Source organism: Bos taurus, chromosome 9 (assembly GCF_002263795.3).
Source record: "Bos taurus isolate L1 Dominette 01449 registration number 42190680 breed Hereford chromosome 9, ARS-UCD2.0, whole genome shotgun sequence".
NCBI lineage: Eukaryota > Metazoa > Chordata > Mammalia > Artiodactyla > Bovidae > Bos > Bos taurus.
Genome location: NC_037336.1, coordinates 5,489,183 through 5,511,177, shown reverse-complemented (window position 1 = coordinate 5,511,177; position 21,995 = coordinate 5,489,183).

The following is a 21,995-nucleotide window of genomic DNA, read 5'->3' as shown; positions in this document are numbered from 1 at the left end:
GTCTATATGGTGCCACTGGTAAAAATGCTATTTAAAAAGAAAACATAAATACCACATCCCAGAGAATATGTCAAAGTACATGGAAAAGAGAAACTTAGCTCTGAAATGATTTCAAAATCACATTTCTGGTTTCAGAATTTTGAATTACTGTTGACTTTCCTCATCATTTGCTGATAGTTAATTCCAATATGATTTATATACCTGCTATAACATGTTTCTTAAGTTAGTTCTTGGAGAAGGCAATGGCACCCAACTCCAGTACTCTTGCCTGGAAAAATCCCATGGACGGAGGAGCCTGGTAGGCTGCAGACCATGGGGTCGCGAAGAGTCGGACACGACTGAGGGACCTCACTTTCACTTTTCCTTTTCATGCATTGGAGAAGGAAATGGCAACCCACTCCAGTGTTCTTGCCTGGAGAATCCCAGGGACGGGGGAGCCTGGTGGGCCGCCGTCTATGGGGTCGCACCGAGTCGGACACGGCTGAAGTGACTTAGCAGTAAGTTAGTTCTAAAAAGTTATTTCTGCTTCTAGGAAAGTGGAAATAATTTCTGAAGGCTATCTTTGAAGAATGTTGCTCTCAAATTCTGCCCCATCCTAATTTTTCACCTAATGCATATTTTTTTCTAGTGTATTCATATTTGAGCATCATAGAACCCAAGATTCCAGATGGAGTAGAAACAACATGATGGAGACGGGATAAAGGTGCTTTTCTACTCTTGTTTGATAGTGTATATAGTCTCCAAAGGCAAATAGCATTACTTCTCCAATATTTTAAGTCAAAACAATACCTTAGAACTAATGCAAAGAAGGTATTAATTTCAGTTATAACTACAAATTACTACCTGGAATTCCTGATGCCTTTAAATGTTTAGCGCTATAGTCATAGATTATAAAAGACAAAAACTCAAAGTTTCTATATAGGTCTCTATACAGGTAATACTTCTTTTGATGCAGACATTAAATGTAAAGTGGACATTGAAATTTGATTTCTGAATTTAAATGTCTACACTCATACAAATGAACCCAAAGAACAGCAATTTAAATGGGAAAATGTTGGAAAAAGATTGATATGTTTTGTAGACCTAATATACATACAGAATGTGATTATAATAATAGAGTACTATATTGTATACTTAAAATGTGCTGAGACAGTATATATTAAATGTTCTCACCTCAAATGGTAATTGTGTGACTGGAATATCTCAATAAAGCTGGAATAAAGTAAGGATAAAGCATCAACACAATACCTGTTCCTTGGCTAATGTTTGATATGTACATGCTCAGTCTTTAAGCTGTGTATAACTTTTTTGTGACACCATGGACTATAGCCCACCAGGATCCTCTTCCCATGGGATTTTCCAGGCAAGAAAACTGGAGTGTGTTGCCATATTCTTCTCCAGGGGAATCTTCCCAACCCAGAGACTGAACCTGCCTCTACTGCATTGGCAGGTGGATTCTTTACCATTGAGCCATCAGGGTTTGCAACTCATTTAATATTTATCAAACACCTTTAATTTGTCAGTTATAGGAAAAATATAATTAAAAAAATTTTCAAACCAACAGAAGTGTCAGAAAATAAAGATATAATAAATAGCAGTATATGAATGTGGATTGAATTATATGGGAATATTAAGTTACATGAAGTGAAATGAAGTGAAGTTGCATAGAAACTAAAATCTAGGTAAACTTCAATAGATGTGACAAGTGGAAGCATTTCTATTCAACTTAATTGCTCTTTGCCATGAATATCATATCCTGCAATAAACCAACTGAGAGTATGTTTCCACTGTCATTGTGACCTCTTTTCAGGTGTCTCAAATTCTGAAATTTCTATTAACTAAGATACCTTATTAGCCAAAAGTCAAGAAAATAAGATAGATGGGATACATAGATAAAGCAAATAAGTAAACAATACATGTCCAGACGTATACATATGTCACAATTTGAACAAGAAAAAAAAATCAGCAAATGTAAACAAGATTAAAATGAGTCTATTTATTTTAAAAGTTCTGAAGTCGATTTACTCTAGATATTTATGAAGCATAAGTGCTAAAATGTGATCAAAGTAAAAGACAGTTTTGCTTCCCAGCATCTAATAGAAAGTCTTTATTTAAGTATGGTGCTTTTAAAAAATCACTATAGTATAATACTAATTTTATTTCATTTTAGATATATTTCTTATAATTTATATAAATTGTTTTGTTATTTAAACATGTGTCACATAAAGTATTGTTTTATTTACAAGTTGAATTAATCTTATCTTGATTTTCTTAACAAGTGAGTTAAATGCATTTTCTCATAATTAGCATAAAAGTGTCATAAAAAAAAAAAAACAACATTGCTTCTTAAATTTATATGACAAGGAAACGATTGCAAATGTAACCCATTTATATTTCACTATTAAAGTTTGTGAGTTGTAGAAGAGTTACCAGGTAATTTATTGCAGAATGGTAGAAAAAGAAAAAGGCAATAAGTGAGTCAATGATTTATCTGTAAGATTACCTTCAAAGCACAACTTTCAGAGGCTACTCTGAGCTAATACAGACTTAAAATATTATCAGTACTAAATGCTGACCTATGAAGTCAAACCCCGACAATGTAGTGATCAATGAGAAGACTCCTGATCAATGTAAGCAGTTTTCTTTATGTTAAATTTTAAATGAGTCAAAATTCTTTTTCACATTCTTCCACTTTCTCAGTGAGGATTATATACAGGTAAAATATATGAACAAATACATATATGACTGTATATGCTAAAAATAATGACTACTTAATCTTAATCAAAGTTTGTTTTATTTCTTTTTTTAACAATGTGATTCACCTGTGTCACTTTCAAATAAAAATGTTAATAAAGAACTAACACAAAGCACTTATAATATAAGAGCTAAATGCTGGATATTCTTCAGCTCTGTTCTGTGTAGTATGCTGTTTTAAGAATGTATATTTTCTAATATTTGTAAAATCCACTGATTTTCATGAGATAATGCCTTAACTACTTACTCACCAGATTTCATGCAATATATATTATCTGAAAAAAAAAGAAAAAAATAGTAATGAAGAATTGAAAAAGAAAATATATTTAAAGGACAGAAAAAACAGCCCTAACAAACCCTATGTAGGAAAACCATAAAACTATCACCCAGTAACCTGAAGGTTAGAGTTTATTACTCAGAATTAATATAACATTAAGTCTAAGTCTGAAGAATTGCTGTATTTATTTATCAGATTTCTCCAGAAATTTTTAAATTCCTTGACTTTAAAACTCACAGAGAAATAGTGAAAGAAATTGGCTCTAAACAGCTAGACATTAAAGGGAAAAGCAATTTTTAATTCCACCTGGGGGCATTTAGTTTCAGGAAAAATGAACCCCAGAACTCAATATTTCCTGAATGTATTATGGTAATTTAAGTTCATTAAGATTATGTGAAGTCTCCATTTAAGAAAAACTAATGGTGGGTGAACCTATTTAAAGATGGCAAGACAACTTTACTTTTTTTTTTTTTTTTAATTTCTCATGTGTTCCCCATCCTGAACCCTCCTCCCTCCTCCCTCCCGATACCATCCCTCTGGGTCGTCCCAGTGCACCAGCCCCAAGCATCCAGCATCGTGCATTGAACCTGGACTGGCATCTCATTTCATACATGACATTTCACATGTTTCAATGCCATTCTCCCAAATCTCCCCACCCTCTCCCTCTCCCACAGAGTCCATAAGCCTGTTCTATACATCAGTGTCTCTTTTGCTGTCTCGTATACAGGGTTATCGTTACCATCTTTCTAAATTCCATATATATGCGTTAGTATACTGTATTTATGTTTTTCCTTCTGGCTTACTTCACTCTGTATAATAGGCTCCAGTTTTATCCACCTCATTAGAACTGATTCAAATGTATTCCTTAAAAAACTGGAAATAGAACTGCCTTATGATCCAGCAATCCCACTGCTGGGCATACACACTGAGGAAACCAGAAGGGAAAGAGACACGTGTACCCCAATGTTCATCGCAGCACTGTTTATAATAGCCAGGACATGGAAGCAACCTAGATGTCCATCAGCAGATGAATGGATAAGAAAGCTGTGGTACATATACACAATGGAGTATTACTCAGCCATTAAAAAGACAACTTTACTTTTATTCTAAAAATAATTACACAATATCATTTAATTAAAACAGTGCTCCTATAAATAAACTGCATGTCAGACACTTATGCAAACCTAGTCAGTGCCAGAAAAGTAAAATCACTGAAGCTAATATAAGATAAAGCAAAATGCATTACTTTTCAATCTTATAAAAACAGTAATAATAATAATCAGTAATTTTATACACAGAGAAGTAAGCCAGAAAGAAAAACACCAATACAGTATACTAACACATATATAAACTGTGGAAAACTCTGAAAGAGATGGGAATACCAGACCACCTGATCTGCCTCTTGAGAAATTTGTATGAAGGTCAGGAAGCAACAGTTAGAACTGGACATGGAACAACAGACTGGTTCCAAATAGGAAAAGGAGCTCGTCAAGGCTGTATATTGTCACACTGTTTATTTAACTTATATGCAGAGTACATCATGAGAAACACTGGACTGGAAGAAACACAAGCTGGAATCAAGATTGCAGGGAGAAATATTAATAACCTAAGATATACAGATAACACCACCCTTATGGCAGAAAGTGAAGAGGAACTAAAAAGCCTCTTGATGAAAGTGAAAGTGGAGAGTGAAAAAGTTGGCTTAAAGTTCAACGTTCAGAAAATGAAGATCATGGCATCCGGTCCCATCACTTCATGGGAAATGGATGGGGAAACAGTGTCAGACTTTATTTTTCTGGGCTCCAAAATCACTACAGATGGTGAGTGCAGCCATGAAATTAAAAGACGCTTACTCCTTGGAAGGAAAGTTATGACCAACCTAGATAGCATATTCAAAAGCAGAGACATTACTTTGCCAACAAAGGTCCGTCTAGTCAAGGCTATGGTTTTTCCTGTGATCATGTACGGCTGTGAGAGTTGGACTGTGAAGAAGGCTGAGCACCGAAGAATTGATGCTTTTGAACTGTGGTGTTGGAGAAGACTCTTGAGAGTCCCTTGGACTGCAAGGAGATCCAACGAGTCCCTTCTGAAGGAGATCAGCCCTGGGATTTCTTTGGAAGGAATGATGCTAAAGCTGAAACTCCAGTACTTTGGCCACCTCATGCGAAGAGTTGACTCATTGGAAAAGACTCTGATGCTGGGAGGGATTGGGGGCAGGAGGAGAAGGGGACGACAGAGGATGAGATGGCTGGATGGCATCACTGACTCAATGGATGTGAGTGTGAGTGAAATCCGGGAGTTGGTGATGGACAGGGAGGCCTGGCGTGCTGCGATTCATGGGGTTGCAAAGAGTCAGACATGACTGAGTGACTGAACTGAAGTGATAAATAAGTGTAAAGTTTTTTGGTGATGTGTTTATTTAATCATATAATGGATGAACGGAAAGTATTAATATAATGTGTCACCAATTGGGGAAAATCAACAAAGACCTAATATATATATATATATATATATATATATATATATATATAGTGGTAAAGACACCCCCTGCCAATACAGGAAATGTAAGAGATGCAGGTTTGATCCCAGGATAAGCAAGATCCTCTGGAGGAGGTCATGACAACCCACTCCAGTATTCTTGCCTGGAGCATCACATGGATAGAGGAGCTTGGAAGTCTCTAGTCCATAGGTTCACAGAGGTGAACACTACCTAAGGATTTAGCACACACACATATATTTGTATATGTAAATATATATACATATATATTTATATGCTAAGTCACTTCAGTCGTGTCTGACTCTGTGCGACCCCATAGACGGGAGCCCACTAGGCTTCCCTGTCCCTGGGATTCTCCATGCAAGAACACTGGAGTGGGTTGTCATTTCCTTCTCCAATTAGAATTCACTAAAACCTAATTTTCAAAAATATACTTGGGATTTAATACATTTGCAAGTTTAAAAATCTGGATGTATGTTGCTATTAGACATGTCCTCCACAAAATATTGAGATTCTTTAGGCTAAAGACAATCTTGAATTCAAAGAGGAAGCAAAAAAAAAGAAAGAAAAAGAAAAATCAGTATATATATAGAGAAAATTAAATATGTGGGTTTAACAGATACTATAATTCTGAAGCTTCTTTTTATGCATACCTTTCTAAAGCTAACGCTTTGTGAAGCATAAAATTTAAAACTCTGCCAATGGACATTTTTCTGGTATTCAGTCGTTCAGTCATGTTTGACTCTTTGCCACCCCAAGGACTGAAGCATGTCAGGCTGCACTGCCCCTCACAATCTCCTAGAGCTCGCTCAAACTCATGCTCATTGAGTTGGTGATGCCATTCAACCATCTCACCCTCTGCCTTCCCCCTTCTCCTCCTGCTTTCTATGTTTCCCAGCATCAGGGCCATTTCTAATTAGTCACCTCTTCCCATCAGGTGGCCGAAGTATTGGAGTTTCAGCTTCAGCATCAGTCCTTCCAATGAACATTTAGGACTGATTTCCTTTAGGATGGACTGGTTGGATCTTCTTGCAGTCCAAGGGACTCTCAAGAGTCTTCTCCAACATCACATTTCAAAAGCATCAGTTCTTCAGCCTTCAGCCTTCTTTATGGTCCAACTCTTATAAGAGATGGTTGTATGGTCCATCCTTACAAGACTACTAGAAAAATCTGGATTTAACTGGTACAGACCTTTTTCAGCAAAGTGATGTCTCTGCTTTTTAATACACTGTCTAGGTTTGTCATAACTTTCCTTCCAAGGAGCAAGTGTCTTTTAATTCCATGGCTGTAGTCACCATATGCAGTGACTTTGGAGCCTCCCCACCCCCCCCAAAACAAACAAACAAACAAACAAACAAAAGATAAAGACTGCCCCTGTTTCCATTGTTTACCCATCTATTTCCCATGAAGTGATGGGACCAGATGCCATTATCTTAGTTTTTTTGAATGTTGAGTTTTAAGCCAGGTTTTTCACTCTCCTCTTTGACTCTCATCAAGGGGCTGTTTAGTTCCTCTTTGCTTTCTGCCATAAGGGTGTTGTCATCTGCATATCTGAGGTTATTGATATTTTTCTTGGTAATGTTGATTCCAGCTTGTGATTCTTCCATCTCGGGATATAGTATGATGTATTCTATATGTAAGTTAAATAACAAGGTGACAATATACAACCTTGATATACTCCTTTCCCACTTTGGAACCAGTCTGTTGTTCCATGACCAGTTCTCAGTTTTGCTTCTTAACCTTCATACAGATTTCACAGGAGGCAGGTAAAGTGATCTGGTATTCCCATCTCTTGAAGAATTTCCTACAGTTTGCTGTGAATCCACACAATCAAAGGCTTTAGCATAGTCAATGAAGCATACGTAGATGTTTTTCTGTAATTTCCTTGCTTTTTCTATGATCCAATGAATGTTGGAAATTTGAACTCTGGCTCCTGTGCTTTTTCTAAATCTAGCTTGTACAACTGGAAGTTCTCAGCTCACATAATGTTGAAGCCTAGCTTGGAAGGTTTTGAACATTTCTTTGCTATCATGTAAAATGAATGCAATTTTGCAGTAGTTTGAACAATATTTGACATTGCCCTTCTTTGGGATTGGAATGAAAACTGACTTTTTCCAGTCCTGTGGCCACTACTGAGTTTTCCAAATTTGCTGGCATGTTGAGTGCCACACTTTCACAGCATCATCTTTAAGGATTTGAAATAGCTCAGCTGGAATTCCATCACCTCCACCAACTTAGTTCATGATGATGCCTCCTAAGGTTCACTTGCTTCACATTCCAAGATTTCTGGCTCTAGGTGAGTGGTAACACCATCATGGTTATCTGGTTCATTTAGATATTTTTTGTATAGTTCTGTGTATTCTTCACTCCTCTTCTAAATGTATATTTAATGTACACTTAATTTTTGTGATATTAGTGTGTGAAGGAGAGAAAAAGTTTTCAAATTAAGGTAATATGAATCCAAATATATTATTTTAAATTAATCTCTTCATTGTACTGAAAACAGAAGCCAATAAGAAAATAACTGAAAATAAATGTTTAAAAAGAGAGTTGCATATATTTTTATTTATATTTAAGAAATACATATATTTAAGAATATTACATATATTTAAGAAAAAGTGGAAACAGATGAAAAAAATAGAGAAACAAAAATAAGACACAGGAAACATATAGCTAAAAATGAGATGTAAACTTTAACCTATGTGTACTTGCATGTCTTCTAAACTGAGTAAGCATTCCAATTAAACACAGATTGGTACTGTAGATACATTTTTTAAAAGTAGTCAAATTATATATTATATGTGAGAGACATAATTTAGATTTAACGGCACAATAAGTCTGGTACAAATTGGGAAATATGTGCAATATAAATGGTACTTAAAACAGGAGCAACTATCAGATAAATTAGATTTTAAGACAAGAATTGTAAGTAAAGGTAATAATATTTAATGTCTATAATAGTAAAATATGTTAGTGCAATGTGAAGGTAGACTATAAACACATATGAAGCTAACAGCAGAGTCTTAAAATATGTGAAGATTAACAAATGACAGAACTGGATAAAGAAATACATAAGTCAACAAAAATCATTAGCAACATCAATACCTGACCTTCAATAATGGACAAAACTTGTAAATGGAAATTTTATACACACACACATACACACACACACACACACACACGCACACACACACACACACACACATATATGTATATATAATAGAACACTTGAAAAACCAGGCCTAATAAACACCTTATCAAACACGTCACACCAACAGAATAGAAATTCTTTTCAAGTACACTTAAAACTTTCTTCAGGCCAGATTGTATTCCAAGCCAGACAGTAACTCATAAATTTAATGAATTTATGTTCTTTAAGGGAATATAAGAATATGTTCTTTATAAAATAATGAGATTAATCATCAATAAGGAAAAAGTGGGATATGCACAAACAAAAATTTGTACAAATTGCCAAAACACTTGTAAGTAAGAAATGAGTCTGAATAAAATAACAAATGGGATGGTATGGGGAGGGACGAGGGAGGAGGGTTCAGGATGGGGAACACATGTATACCTGTGGCGGATTCATTTTGATATTTGCTAAAACTAATACAATTTGTAAAGTTTAAAAAAAAAAAAAAAAAAAAAAAACAAATGGAAGCAGAAAATGTTTAAATTGAATGAAAAACAAATCACAAATATAAAACCTGTGGGATGGATACAGAATAATACTTGGAGGGAAAATGTTTTGATATAGATGTAAATGCCTATATTAAAACAGAAAAAGGATTCCAAATTAATGACCTAATATTTCTCTTTATGAAACTAAAACAAGGAGATTATTTGGAATAATGATGATTACTATTATCAATCAAATAAAATAATGATGAGAAGTAAAACAAATAAATGAAAGCATAGAAATACAATAGAGAAAATCAAAATAAGAAAAGTTGATATTTTGTAAAGATTAAAAACCTGAAAGTCCACTGATAAATAAGAAATATTTCAAATAAAATATCACAATGAAAACTGGAAAGCAATCTGAAATGAGTGAATAAAAATAATACAGGAAATCCAAGAAAACTAGCATTTTGTTATTTGAAAAATAACATTGACAAAACTTTATTTAGAATGACTATAAAAATGATGAATTCAATTTACTAAAATCAAGAATGAAAGATTTTCTATGAGACATCAAAAGCATTTTACAGGAAAGATTATATTAAATAAAGATTAGATGATCTAAGTAAAATGGAAAATTCTCAGAAAGACACTAGTTACCAAAACTCAGGAATAATTACAAAATTTTGAATGCTTACAAAATATTAAAAGATTGAATTAGTAATTGCAAAAGTTACCAAAAAGAAAAGTTCAGGACTACATGGCTTTAGTGGTGAAATCCCCCAAACATTGTTTAAAAAAAACTGTAATTCTTCAGAAACTCTTTCAAAAGTAGAAGATGAATGAACACTCTCCAACACATTTTATTATTCAGCATCTTTTTGATATCAAATCAGAATAAACACATTCCTAGTGGCTCAGAGGGCAAAGAACCTGCCTGCAATGCAGGAGACCCGGGTTCAATCCCTGGGTTGGAAGATCCCCTGGAGAAGGGCATGGCAACCTACTCCAGTATTCTTGCCTGGAGAATTCATTGAACAAGACGAGACTGGTGAGTTACAATCCATAGGGTTGCAAAGAGTCAAACATAACTGAATGACAAAAACACACACACACAGGAAAGAATTACAGATTAATACACCTTCTGTAATTTTTTTTTAACAGAATACTAACAAAAATTCAAACGATTCTGTATAAATATACAAACAACAAAAGTATATTGTACAGAAAGTGACACATAGCTATTATTTTACAATAATTTTAAACAGAGTACAATGTGTAAAAATATTGAATCAGTATGTTGTATACCTGAAAACTAATATAATAATTCAAATCAACTATATTTAAATAAAAAATTTAGTACATATAAAAAGAGGTTACAAACCATGACAAATGTGTTTTATATTAGGAATATAAAGAAGTTTGCCTATATAAAAATAATCCATGTAATATAACATAATAACAGAATTCAATGACATGATAATCTCAAGAGACATAGAAAATGTATTTCAAAAAACTTGGAATTTTAATATGCCATCAACAAAATTAGGAACCAAATAGCCTTTCCTCAGCTTGATAAAGGGCATCTACAAAAAAAAAAAAAAAAAGCAAAACACAGCTATCATCAATCATGTTGGTGAAAGACTAAATATTTTCTCCAAAGACTAAGAATAAAAGCAGTATTCCATTTACTACACTGTCTCCCAACATTTCACTAGAGCTTTATATGAGTTATTTGTCAAAAGGAAGGAAGAAATAGCATGTTGATTGAGAACAATGAAGTGGGGATGTGAAACTCTCTCTATTCACAAATGTTGTGATCTTGAGTTTAAAAAAATCTTCAGAAATACACACTCATTAAAAATGATTAGAACTGATATTAGTTTGTCAAGTTTTCAAGGATATAATGTCAATATATAAATTAACTTGTATAAAAGTACATTTACAATGAACATGCCACAAACGAAAGAAAACAACTCAGCCTATAAATATCAAAACAATAAATACTAAGAATTAAATTTAGCAAAATGCAAGATGCACACTAAAAGCTAAAACCTATCACCTAAGGAAAAATTAAAATTCTAATAAATTAGATGATATTGCATACTATATTATTAGTCAGGAAGAGAAGCAAAGTAAAAGTGGGAGAACAGTTTAGTATATGAATAAGTTGGTGTTTTTTGTTGAGAATGAAACTCCTTTAGGTTCATTAGGTCACAATTAAGGATTAGAAACTGAATAATGAAATAACATACAGAATGGTAAAATAAAGTGGCTTTCCAGATTTTCCACAATGTATATTATGGTCTTTTAAGTATACTGGGGCCCTCATAAATTAAAAAAAAAAATACATTGAAATGTAGCTATTAAAAAAATCAACCCAGAAATACAAACTTTGATGATTTGAGAGATAGCTAATAATTAGAGGGTATTAATACAATACAATTCTATCTAAAAAGAGATCACTGCATGTGTTTTCTCATTAGGGGAGAAGGAATTATGACAAGGGGGGTTATTTATATTACACACAGAAGTGTTGATGTCTGTACACTTTTTCTTTTTAAAAAGCCATTTTCAAAACTACTCAAAGTATTTATACAACAAAGGTGTATTCTTTCATTTGGTTGAAACAAAATTTATGTAAGGGATGTAATAGTAATAGTGAGGTCAGCACTACTCCCTTCAATACTTGCAACATTTCAAAGCAGAGACTTAGGATTTTCAAAGAATTTAAAAAATTCTATCTGAAGGGAAAATCATGTGAGGGGTAGTTGAGCTCTTTAAATCTCTTATTCTCTGACAGGAAGAAACGGTCAAGCTTCCATATACATGTTGAACACAGAACCTCCTGGTATTTGGAGCTTGAGAAGTTCTGATTATGAATTCTAAGAAAGCCAAAAGATTGGAATTGCTTGGAATTGCTATTTATGTGTCTGTAGAAGGCAGAGTTGGAATAAAACAATCTGCTGCCAGTTGAGATAAAAATTTCAGTGATAAATAGAAAAATAAGAAATTCAAGCAAGAGACACTATAGGAATACTGATAGTTCATGGTCTTAGAGAAACAGTAGAAGAAGCCAAGTCAAAGCTGAATGAGACAAAAGTTGTACTTCTGTTCTTAACATATCTGTTATTTTATAAAAACCAAAACAATGCACTTACTTTTTTTTTTTTTTAATGTACAGTTCTTCAAAATACTGGATAATCCTACAATTAAACAACTGAGAAGAGAAAGTGAAATGAAGGAGCAATTTTCTTGTTTGTTTGTTTCAACATCCAGTTTACTTTGAAATGCCATTCTCACAATACCATTGTATATAACTTCACACTGAACAACCCCATGGTAAAATATGAAGATAAGAGAAGAAAGTAAAGTACAATATTTGGACATTGGAAGTGGGTGCTGGCTAGCCTAGCATGCTCTAGAAAGCTGAATTGAAACCAGGAAATATGGAAAGTAAATACAGTGTGCCAGCTGTCAATACAGATAATCTAAAATGGGAAGAAATTAGTGTGCTCGAGGACTACTAGCAAAGTGTGTTGATTTTCTGTCCTAGTCCTTTATTGTTAGAGTAAAATATTGATAAAGCAAAATGTGATTTTACTCCCTGCAAAAGAAAATCAGAGCTTCCAGTTTGGCTACAATTCCAGGTTTAGTTCAATGTGAATATTTTGCAGGAGACTTGGAAAAAAAAAAAAAAAAGACACACAGATACACTCATTTACATATTTCATAATATATTCCAAGATTAAGAGATTTGTATACCACTTGGTTCACCAAATTATAGCAGTCAAAGTAATAATTTATACCAAAAGCAGAATATTAAGATTGTTTTCCTCTCTGAAGTCTAATTATTTCAAGTGAGAAGATATGTATTCAGACTTTAGGAAACAGATCTCTTTGTTAATAAGTTCTATCTGTGGGCAAAGGACTCCTGTTTAATGGTCTCAACTTAAATATGAAGAGAAAGTTTGGAACCACAAGACATCCAACACATATCTTTATCTTAAAATATTAAAGCCAAAATCCAATTTGTATAAAATATGTCATAGGTAAGACATTTAAAATAAAGTTGTCCTCAGGGATATAAAAAATGACATAGTCAGCCTTCATTATCTTCAGGGAATTGATTCCAGGATCCAATGTTGACTGGCTCAAGTCCAATAGCTAGTCTTCTAAAGCCATAGATTCTACATCTACTGGTTCAATATCCTCAGATTGAACCAACCACAGATCATGTAATACATTGTAATATGCAGTTGGTTGAATTGTGGATGCAGAACACACAGATATAGTGGGCTAACAGTATACTTATTCTTTAAAAATCTGCATAGAAGTGTACCTGCATGGTGCAAAGTTTGTTGTTCAAGAGTAGATTTATTATAAATTCTAAAAGTAGCATAATAAAATAAATATTGGCATATTTATATTTTGGCTTTCCCTGATAGTTCAGTTGGTAACAAATCTGCCTGCAATGCAGGAGACTGCAGTTTAATTCTTGGGCTGGGAAGATCTGCTGGAGAAGGGAAAGGCTACCCACTCCAGTGTTCTGGCCTAAAGAATTTTTATCTATAAAATTTAAAATTAGTATATTATAAATTTGTGCTATTCATAGTAAGAAGAAATAATTCTTGGGCATTAAAAAACTGATAGCAAGATTTAAAATACATCTCAATACAAGAACTAAAATGTTCTAAAGTGGAGTGAAAACTACAAGATGAAACAAATTCTGCTTCTGTCAAGACGTAGTGAACCTACCTTTCTATTTATTCAAGAAAACATACAAAAAAAATTGTGGTGTTATACAGATGAAGACAGTAACAACATAAAACATACTCTGAAAGTTGGAGAAATGGTAGACTAGTTAGAGACTGTGACCTGAAAAGTGACATGGTGATGAGTTATCTGGGTTTTCTTCTTATATATCCAAAGTTGGGTATTGGAGAAACCTTAACATTATATACTCTAATGGGTGTAGACAAATAAAACTCCAACAAAAGTCTTCTGTCTCTAGACCAAAGACCAGGGAAAAGATAGAATAACAAGACAATACATCTTTAGACAATCACGGTCCTACTCCAGCCAATAACACAGAAAACCTGTGACTTCACACACGTCCATGTCAGCAAATGCCAACTGGGAAACATAAATCTACACACTCACCAAAGAGTAATGAGGTGCCTCAGTCTATAAGTTGGGTGATGTCAGAAAAGGCAAGGAAGAAGCCTGGATTTTCGTGTCTACTGGGCAATAGTATGTACCCTCACCCGCAAAGAACTGCCAGTTGAAATCATGTGGGAAACATGGACTTCCATCCTCAAGTAATATTAATGAAAGGAAATCTCAAAGAAGCCTAGAAGGGGGTCAACATTTTACCTCATCACTATGGGAAGTACTAAAAGACTCTCCTAATCATCCCAGACAGTTCAGTTCAGTTCAGTCGCTCAGTCGTGTCCGACTCTTCACGACCCCAGAAATCGCAACACGCCAGGCCTCCCTGTCCATCACCAACTCCCGGAGTTCACACAGACTCACTTCCATCGAGTCAGTGATGCCATCCAGCCATCTCATCCTCTGTCGTCCCCTTCTCCTCTTGCCCCCAATCCCTCCCAGCATCAAATTCTTTTCCAATGAGTCAACTCTTCGCATGAGGTGGCCAGAGTACTGGAGTTTCAGCTTTAGCATCATTCCTTCCAAAGAAATCCCAGGGCTGATCTCCTTCAGAATGGACTGGTTGGATCTCCTAGCAGTCCAAGGGACTCTCAAGAGTCTTCTCCAGCACCACAGTTCAAAAGCATCAATTCTTCGGTGCTCAGCCTTCTTCACAGTCCAACTCTCACATCCATACATGACCACAGGAAAAACCATAGCCTTGACTAGACGAACCTTTGTTGGCAAATAATGTCTCTGCTTTTCAATATGCTTTCTAGGTTTGTCATAACTTTCCTTCAAGGAGTAAGCATCTTTTAATTTCATGGCTGCAGTCACCATCTGCAGTGATTTTGGAGACCCCAAAAAATAAAGTTTGACACTGTTTCCACTGTTTCCCCATATATTTCCCATGGAGTGATGGAACTGGATGCCATGATCTTCGTTTTCTGATTGTTCAGTTTAAGCCAACTTTTTCACTCTCCACTTTCACTTTCATCAAGAGGCTTTTTAGTTCCTCTTCACTTTCTGCCCTAAGGGTGGTATCATCTACATATCTGAGGTTTTTGATATTTCTCCCAGCAATCTTGATTCCAGTTTGTGTTTCTTCCAGCCCAGCATTTCTCATGTTGTACTCTGCATATAAGTTAAATAAGAAGGGTGATAATATACAGCCTTGACGAACTCCTTTTCCTATTTGGAACCAGTCTGTTGCTCCATGTCCAGTTCTAACTGTTTCTTCCTGACCTGCAAACAGATTTCTCAAGAGGCAGGTCAGGTGGTATGGTATTCCCATCTCTTTCAGAATTTTCCACAGTTTATTGTGATCCACACAGTCAAAGGCTTTGGCATAGTCAGTAAAGCAGAAATAGATGTTTTTCTGGAACTCACTTGCTTTTTCCATGATCCAGCAGATGTTGGCAATTTGATCTCTGGTTCCTCTGCCTTTTTTAAAACCAGCTTGAACATCAGGAAGTTCATGGTTCAGGTATTGCTGAAGCCTGGCTTGGAGAATTTTGAGCATTACTTTACTATCATGTGAGAGGAGTGCAATTGTGTGGTAGTTTGAGCATTCTTTGGCATTGCCTTTCTTGGGGATTGGAATGAAAACTGACCTTTTCCAGTCCTGTGGCCACTGCTGAGTTTTCCAAATTTGCTGGCATATTGAGTGCAGCACTTTCACAGCATCATCTTTCAGGATTTGGAATAGCTCAATTGTAATTCCATCATCTCCACTAGCTTTGTTTGTAGTGATGCTTTCTAAGGCCCACTTGACTTCACATTCTAGGATATCTGGCTCTAGGTCAGTGATCACACCATCGTGATTATCTGAGTCATGAAGATCTTTTTTTGTACAGTTCTTCTGTGTATTCTTGCCATCTCTTTTTAATATCTTCTGCTTCTGTTAGGTTCATACCATTTAGGTCCTTTATTGAGCCCATCTTTGCATGAAATATCCCCTTGGTATCTCTAATTTTCTTGAAGAGATCTCTAGTCTTTCCCATTCTGTTATTTTCCTGTATTTATTTGCATTGATCACTGAGGAAGGCTTTCTTATCTCTTCTTGCTATTCTTTGGAACTCAGCATTCAGATGCTTATATCTTTCCTTTTCTCATTTGCTTTTTACTTCTCCTATTTTCACAGATATTTGTAAGGCCTCCCCAGACAGCCATTTTGCTTTTTTGTGTTTCTTTTCCATGGGGATGGTCTTGACCCCTGTTTCTTGTACAATGTCACGAACCTCATCCCATAGTTCATCAGGCACTCTATCTATCAGATCTAGGCCCTTAAATCTATTTCTCACTTCCACTGTATAATCATAAGGGATTTGCTTTAGGTCATACCTGAATGGTCTAGTGGTTTTCCCTACTTTTTTCAATTTAAGTCTGAATTTGGCAATAAGGAGTTCATGGTCTGAGCCACAGTCAGCTCCTGGCCTTGTTTTTGTTGACTGTATAGAGCTTGTCCATCTTTGGCCGCAAAGAATATAATCAATCTGATTTCAGTGTTGACCATCTGGTGATGTCCATGTGTAGAGTCTTCTGTTGTGTTGTTGGAAGAGGGTGTTTGCTATGACCTGTGCATTTTCTTGGCAAAACTGTATTAGTCTCTGCCCTGCTTCATTCTGTATTCCAAGGCCAAATTTTCCTGTTACTCCAGGTGTTTCTTGACTTCCTACTTTTGCATTCCAGTCCCCTAGAATGAAAAGGACATCTTTTTTGGGCGTTAGTTCTCAAAGGTCTTGTAGGTCTTCATAGAACCGTTCAACTTCAGCTTCTTCAGCATTACTGGTTGGGGCATAGACTTGGATTACTGTGATATTGAATGGTTTGCCTTGGAAACGAACAGAGATCATTCTGTCGTTTTTGAGGTTGCATCCAAGTACTGCATTTCGGACTCTTTTGTTGACCATGATGGCTACTCCATTTCTTCTGAGGGATTCCTGCCCACAGTAGTTGATATAATGGTCATCTGAGTTAAATTCACCTACTCCAGTCCATTTTAGTTTGCTGATTCCTAGAATGCCAACATTCACTCTTGCCATCTCTTGTTTGACCACTTCCAATTTGCCTTGATTCATGGACCTGACATTCCAGGTTCCTATGCAATATTGCTCTTTACAGCATCGGACCTTGCTTCTATCACCAGTCATATCCACAGCTGGGTATTGTTTTTGCTTTGGCTCCATCCCTTCATTCTTTCTGGAGTGATTTCTCCACTGATCTCCAGTAGCATATTGGACCCCTACTGACCTGGAGAGTTCCTCTTTCATTATCCTATGATTTTGCCTTTTCATACTGTTCATGAGGATCTCAAGGCAAGAATACTGAAGTGTTCTGCCATTCCCTTCTCCAGTGGACCACATTCTGTCAGATCTCTCCACCATGACCCACCCATCTTGGGTTGCCCCAAGGGCATGGCTTAGTTTCATTGAATTAGACAAGGCTGTGGTCCTAGTGTGATTAGATTGACTAGTTTTCTGTGAGTATGGTTTCAGTGTGTCTGCCCTCTGATGCCCTCTTGCAACACCTACTGTCTTACTTGGATTTCTCTTATCTTGGGTGTGGAGTATCTCTTCACGGCTACTCCAGCAAAGCGCAGCCACTGTTCCTTACCTTGGATGAGGGGTATCTCTTCACTGCCACTCTTCCTGACCTTCAATGTGAGATAGCTCCTCTAGGCCCTCCTGAACCCACACAGCCATTGCACCTTGGATGTGGTTTGGGCCTCCTGACCACCGCCCCTGGCCTCGGGCGTTGGGGCATGGGGTAGCCATATGCGGTATCATCCCAGACAGGGAGGTACAAATGGAAGCTGAGTAGAGAGCTGAAACTCCAACTTCCACATAAAAGTCATAATCAGACATCTCTTCCAGTTGTCAACAGAGGCCAAAATAAGAACATTTACATATGTCCTCTGCCTAATGGAGGAGATGGTACCATCCCTTTCTCTGTCAAAACATTCTTGGAAGAAGCTAATCAAAGCAGGTTAATGTAAGGTCCAAAACATTGTAAAACAATATGTATAATATCCACATTTCAATAAAAATAATGCAATATCCTGAAGAAAAAAAGGTTTTAAAGTGAATGAAAATGGCAATCAATCATTGGTCATAAAACTGCTGCAAATAACATAAAAATGCTTAAACAATTATAAGAATAAAAAAGTTCAACAAAGAAACAAGAAGTCTTGGCAAAGAGGTTAAAAATATAAAACTCTAAATTTTTATTTTAGTATAGGAAAAACTCAGGGGAAGTGTTGAATGATAGAATGGAGAACATTGAAAAAGATAAAAATAGAAAATAATGTACCTTCCAAAAATACAAAGTTAAGCGCCCTGTAGGAGTGTACTAAAAGATTTAAATTTATGCCATTTACTTCTAAAGGAGAGGAGAAAGTATAGGGCTGAATCAGTTCAGTTCAGTCTCTCAGTCGTGTCTGACTCTTTACAACCCCACGAATTGCAGTACGCCAGGCCTCCCTGTCCATCACCAACTCCCGGAATTCACTCTAACTCATGTCCATTGAGTCAGTGATGCCATCCAGCCATCTCATCCTCTGTCATCCTCTTCTCCTCCTGCTCCCAATCCCTCCCAGCATCAGGATATTTTCCAATGAGTCAACCCTTCGCATGAGATGGCCAAGGAATTTCAGCCTCAGCATCAATCCTTCCAATGAACACTCAAGACTGATCTCCTTTAGTATGGACTGGTTGGATCTTCTTTCAGTCCAAGGGACTCTCAAGAGTCTGCTCCAACACCACAGTTCCAAAGCATCAATTCTTTGGTGCTCAGCTTTCTTCACAGTCCAAGTCTCACATCCATTCATGACCACTGGAAAAACCTAGGGCTGAATAAGTAACTGTAAAGAAAAAATGATAAATAATTCAATTAACTGAAATTGATGGAAAATAAACAAGAAGATAAAACACAACAAAAATCAATACTATCTTTTCAGCATCTATAGAATACTCTACTCAACAACAATAGTAAATACATTCTTTTCATGTACTCATAGAGTATATATTAGGTAAGTTCAGTTGAGTTCACTTCAGTCGCTCAGTCATGTCCGACTCTTTGCAACCCCATGAATTGCAGCACGCCAGGCCTCCATGTCCATCACCATCTCCCAGAGTTCACTCAAAACCACGTCCATTGAATCGGTGATGCCATCCAGCCATCTCATCCTCTGTCATCCCCTTTTACTCCTGCCCCCAATCCCTCCCACCATCAGTCTTTTCCAATGAGTCAACTCTTCGCATGAGGTGGTCAAAGTGCTGGAGTTTCAGCTTTAGCATCATTCCTTCCAAAGAACACCCAGGGCTGATCTCCTTTAGAATGGACTGGTTGGATCTCCTTTCAGTCCAAGGGACACTCAAGAGTCTTCTCCAACACCACAGCTCAAAAGCATCAATTCTTCAGCACTCAGCTTTCTTCACAGTCCAACTCTCGCATCCATACATGACCACTGGAAAAACCATAGCCTTGACTAGACTGACCTTTGTTGGCAAAGTATTGTCTCTGCTTTTCAATATGCTATCTAGGTTGGTCATAACTTTCCTTCCAAGGAGTAGGCATCTTTTAATTTCATGGCTGCAGTCACCATCTGCAGTGATTTTGGAGCCCAAAAAGATAAAGTCTCCCACTGTTTCCACTGTTTCCCCATCTATTTCCCATGAAGTGATGGGACCAGATGCCATGATCTTCTTTTTCTGAATGTTGAGCTTTAAGCCAACTTTTTCACTCTCCTCTTTCACTTTCATCAAGAGACTCTTTAGTTCTCCTTCACTTTCTGCCATAAGGGTGGTGCCATCTGCATATCTGAGGTTATTGATATTTCTCCCGACAATCTTGATTCCAGCTTGTGCTTCATCCAACCCAGCATTTCACATTATGTACTCTGCACACATGGGAGCTGACTATGGCTCAGATCATGACCTCCTTATTACCAAATTCACACTTAGTTTGAAGAAAGTATGGAAAAGCACCAGACCATTAAGATATGACCTAAATCATATACCTTACAATTATATAGTAGAAGTGAGAAATATATTCAAGGGATTAGATGTGATTTACAGGATGCCTAAAAGACTATGGACAGAGGTTCATGACATTGTACAGGAGGAAGTGATCAAGACTACCCCGAAGAAATAGAAAAACAAAAAGGCAAACAGTTTTCTAAGGAGGCCTTAAAAATCGCTGAGAAAAGAAGAGAAGCTAAAGGCAAAGGAGAAAGGGAAAGATATACCCATTTGAATGCAGTGTTCCAAAGAATAGTAAGAAGAGATAAGAAAGCCTTCCTTAGTGATCAGTGTATTGAAATAGAGGAAAACAATAGAATGGGAAAAACTAGAGATCTCTTTAAGAAAATTAGAGCTATCAAGGGAAATTTTCATGCAAAGATGGGCACAATAAAGGACAGAAATGGTATGATCCTAAGAGAAGCAGAATATATTAAGAAGAGGTGGCAAAAATACACAGAAGAAATATAAAAAAAAGAAAAATATCTTCACGACCCAGATAACCACGATGGTGTGATCACTCACCCAGAGTCAGACATCCTGGAATGCAAAGTCAAGTGGGCCTTAGGAAACATTGCTACAAGCAAAGCTACTGGAGGTGATGGAATTCCAGTTGAGCTTTCTTAAATCCTAAAAGATGATGCTGTGAAAGTGCTGCACTCAATATGCCAGCAAATTTTGAAAACTCAGAGGTCACCACATGATTTGAAAAGGTCAGTTTTCATTTCAATCACAAAGAAAGGTAATGTCAAAGGATGTTCAAGCTACTGCACAATTCCACACTTCTCACATGCTAGCAAAGTAATGTTCAAAATTCTCCAAGTCAGGCTTCAACTGTATGTGAAACATGAACTTCCAGATATTCAAACTGGTTGTATAAAAGGCAGATGAAGCAGATATGAAATTTCCAACATCTGTTAGATTATAGAAAAAGCAAGAGTTTTCCAGAAAAACAGCCATTTCTGCTTTATTGACTATGCCAAAGCCTTTGTGTGGATCACAACAAAGTGTGGAAATTTTTTAATGAGATGGGAATACCAGACCACCTGACCTACATCTTGAGAAATCTGTATGCAGGTAAGGAACCAAGAGTTAGAATTTGACATGAAACAACAGACTGATTCCAAATAGGGAAAATAGTATGTTAAGGCTGTATATTGTCACCCTGCTTATTTAACTTGTATTTCGAGTACATCATGAGAAATTTGGGGCTGGATGAAGCACAAGCTGGAATCATGATTGCTGGGAGAAATATAAATAACCTCAGATATGCAGATGACACCATCTTTTTGGCAGAAAGTGAAGAACTAAAGAGCCTCTTGATGATAATGAAAGAGGAGAGTGAAAAAGTTGGCTTAAAACTCAACATTCAGTAAACTAACATTATGGCATCTGGTCCCATCACTTCATGGCAAAGAGATGGGGAAACAATGGAAACAGTGGCAGACGTTATTTTGGGGGGCTCCAATATCACTGCAAATGGTGACTGCAGCCATGAAATTAAGAGATGCTTGCTCCTTGGAAGAAAATTTATGACCAACCTAGACAGCATATTAAAAAGCAGAGACATTACTTTGCCAACAAAGGTCCATCTAATCAAGGCTATGGTTTTTCCAATACTCATGTATGGATGTGAGAATTGGACTATAAAGAAAGTTGAATGGTGAAGAATTGA